This window comes from Atractosteus spatula, chromosome 10, assembly GCF_055471065.1.
Source record: "Atractosteus spatula isolate fAtrSpa1 chromosome 10, fAtrSpa1.hap1, whole genome shotgun sequence".
NCBI classification, from domain to species: Eukaryota; Metazoa; Chordata; class Actinopteri; order Semionotiformes; family Lepisosteidae; genus Atractosteus; species Atractosteus spatula.
Genome location: NC_142715.1, coordinates 28,661,484 through 28,665,520, shown reverse-complemented (window position 1 = coordinate 28,665,520; position 4,037 = coordinate 28,661,484).

Below are 4,037 nucleotides of genomic sequence, written 5' to 3'. Positions count from 1 at the left end.
CACGCTTGTACATTCAGTATATGCATGTCCAATTTCCTTGCACTTACCACACACCACCTTTGTACAGGCATCCACAAAGTGACCCAGCTCCCCACACCTCCTGCACAGTTTTGGCTGCCCTTGGTAGAACACAAGGCCTCTATTTTCACCTAATCCAATCAAAGAAGGAATGTGTTTAAATCCACCATAACCAGTTTTGTCTTCATGCAACGAAACAGGTACTCTCCATGCACAGTTCCAGATCCCATCATCATCCAAGACTTTCTGAGGCTCACCTTTCACTAAACAATACTTAGACAACCATGTCACAATATCTTCCTTCATCACCATCTCATTAAACATGCGAACAATCACAGTCCTATTAGAAAGATCCGTCAGCTTCTGCCATTCAAACATTCTAATCAGGCCCACATCTTTTTTCTCTTCTATTTTTCTCCAAAATTCTTCCAATAACTTTGCCGATTTGAAACTAACGTCAAAACCAATTCCCTTCGGCAAAGTAATTAAGCAATTGACATCTAATGCCTTAACCTTTAACTCTTTCTGTAACACCTTCCTTGAAAAGTCCAACGGTGAAATATCACCCGAGTGAACCGAGCCCTCACCACACTTGAACACCAAACGCGCGCAAAAGTAACGGCGCATGCCGACCCTACAGGCCGCCATGGCCGTTACAAATGTGGCAAAAACAAACCAAACCTAAACCTCTTCTGTGCACCAAACCCTATTCCCTTAATCTTATACTCGTACAAAAACTCTACTCTCAACTTCTGGGCTTTAACCCTATAATTCTCCAACACTGGCTGGAGACTCTCTGTGTCCGGGCTCAGCGGTTATATAGGACAGAACTCGGCGAGCTGCAGGTGAAACTCTTTGCTCTGCGTTCCCCGTGCGGAATGCGCGTCTCCTCCCTCCTGACTTGTCACACCGCCTTCATACTCTACAGCGGGGAAAAAAACTCCCCTTTACTGTCTTCATACATCCCTCTTAAATCCCAGAAACACAGAAACTCCGAGGCGTTTTTGTGAGTCAGTACTGGGTTTTTCTGTTTGAGGTTACAAGCAGAAACAATAAAAGCGTTGAAAGCAGGAAGTTATTTCTGCTCGTAGGCAATAACGTGTAAAAATAACTTTTCTGATTCCTAAAACCTAATAAAATCCATGTAAGTCTTCCTTTCGTTCCCAATGCACATTACTGAATATAAACCAGTCAAGTTCAGGTACTTTTCTGATTTATCTGAATAGTTCTGGCGCAGCAGTTACAACTGCTTACAAACTATTGTTTGATACTTACAAACTATTTTTTTTTCCTTACGAGCTCTTGCCGTTTTTAAATTGAATATTTTTTTCAATTCGCTAAGTCACAAGAAACACCAACAACACTCATCGTAAGCATCTGACCAATCACATTCCTGAATTTTAAACCCATTTAGTATTTATTTTTAAATTGTTTTTTTTTTATTTTACACCTGTTTTACGTATTCTTGCTGCTGTCCTTTTACAGCCACTTGGACAGACCGCTCTGCGTTCAGTAAGCGCTGACCCTGCTCTCAGAGCAAATTGCCTCTTTTACATAGCAGCCCCGACACTGAGATTGTAAATTTCTCAGATTGTAGGCTTCTACCTGGCTCGTGTAAATGTTATTCAAGCTCCTCAGTAATAGATGTCTATTATGTAATGAAATGCACCTGAAAGCAAACGCTGGGTCTGTTTTCTTTCCAGCTCAAGTCCAATAGAGGTTTTTTTTTTCAAGTGACATTTACAGGCATCAGACACTTTTTAATAAAACAAAAGTATCCTGAAACAACCTAACTTTTAGGTTTGTTTAAACCTGCAATAGAAAGGCATCTGAAACTTCCAGGATTTCATTTCTGATGTAGCTGTCTTTCAAGTCGGACGTGATGTTTCGCAGATGTCGACTGTGCCTTTTCTCTTGTGTTCAAGGGTATTCGCTGTGTGAGCTCCTCACTGCGTGTCCTGTACTGCTCTTTCATTTAGATTATCTATGTGGTGTACAGACAGAACTCAACCGCATGGTGAGAATTCCGGATTCAGCACCAGCAGAACCTGAAAATCTAAGAACTAGCCCCAACGTGATTTGAACACTCAGCCTTCAGATCGGGAGTCACACGCGCTACCGCTGCGCCACGAGGTCACACCAATCCTCACCTTTTAAACCCCCAGAGGAGAAAAATCAGCGTCGCGAATTTTTTTTTCATTCTCTCCTGTGAGGAGCACCGCTCTTCTGAAGAGAGTATCTTCTTCCCAGACCACATTTCATTCTTCCTGCGCAGACCTTGTGCAGCTGTTGTTCTCGATAACAGATCCAGGAACACTGATTGTTATTCTATTTTTTTTAATTAAGTACCCCATGGTGGAATGGTAGCACGTCTGACTCTAAATCCCGAAATTAAGTTTTCAAAGTACATGGGAGTCAACTGATACAGATCAGGTTCTTCTGCTGCTGCTGAACCCACAGTCTTCACCTTAAAGTCCAATTCCCTAAGCCTGCTGACCTTATATGTCCCATCCCTTCTCGTAAAAACTCGTATTTTCACAGGGTACCCTTCAGAAAACACAGTATAGAATGTAAAAAACTCCAGTAGTAAAAATTTTACGGAGTGTATCACTTTCACTGAGACCGAGGAGTGTTAAGCTGTTTATGAGTCTTTGTGGCTCGGCTGTTAACCAAAAGGGTGGTGGTTTGAGCCTTCCCAGGGACACTATGAGCACACCCTCCTCACTTCAATTCTCCATGGCCGGTCTTGTACCGCATTCAAATACTTACTGCCCGTAGAAGGCAGCAGGCTCGTAAACATAGCTCACTGTGTATATAATGAAAAAGCGAAGGTTAGTTTCTCATATGCATGTTGCAGAGCCTTACGCACCTCGTCCCAGCAGCTGGGGTTTGATCCCTACACGGGCTATTAGTTGAAAGACCATTGTATACGACGTGCAACAGATTTATTAAGCTGGCATTTATGTTTCACACTATATTGCGATCTTGAAACCAAAATTATTAGAATGAAAGCTTTTTTACACCGACGTTACTCCTTTTAATATAACCCAGATTGTGAAAACAACTCCGCCCTGTCAAAAGAAAATGTTACACAAAAGTTGGAAAGCACACTCTCAATCCATCTGTATATTTGATTCCACGATCCGTTCAAGGCTGCTTAGTGCTTCGCAAGTGTTTCTTCAGGAAGAAACTCAGTTTAGTGAACTACTGTTGTATTTTCACTCATTGAATTTGATCGTTGTACTCTCTTTGCATTCTCAGCAATAATATTTCAAAATTACAGTTCGGATGTATTGGAAAACTTCACAAGCATTATTAGGTTAGGATTGTAAAATTGTATTTTAATATCTTGGTATATTTACCTTCATTTTAAAATAGATATAACCATAAATGTTGTTAAGCATATTGTACTTTTGTCGTACTTTTTAAAACATTTTAGCTGAGGACTAAATGCAAGACATCTGTAAACGAAGATATAATTACAATAAAATTGGCAATTAACAGAAAACCACAACTTGTATAATATTTTTCATTGATATCGATGATCAGTTGAAGGATTTGAAGAAACTATTAAAGAAACAGCAGATGATTTTGGTTTTGAACCCATCTTTACACCTCAATAATCCATTTGTCCTCGAAAAAAGAAAAGACAGGCATATTTTGAGTCTCATAATTATCCTCTTCTCGATCCAAAAGAAGCGTATACATTTGATTGCTTCTGTAGTATTTTGGATTTTCTTACGAAGATCTCAAGAAGTATTGCCAGGATCTATATTTAGCGTTCGGTAGCGATAACACTGCTGATATTGATTGAGTAAAAATCTATGATGTATTGACAGCTTTATTTGAAGCGAGAAGTCCTCGAACGCTGCTTATGAAGTGTTGGGATTCATACCTAGAAATACTTTTTGTTTTCCCACCCAAAATGCTGCTATTGCATTACACATTATATGAACATTACCAGTTTTGGTAGCTTCTGGGTGCAATTTTCCAAAACTGAAACTAATTACAATTTTTTT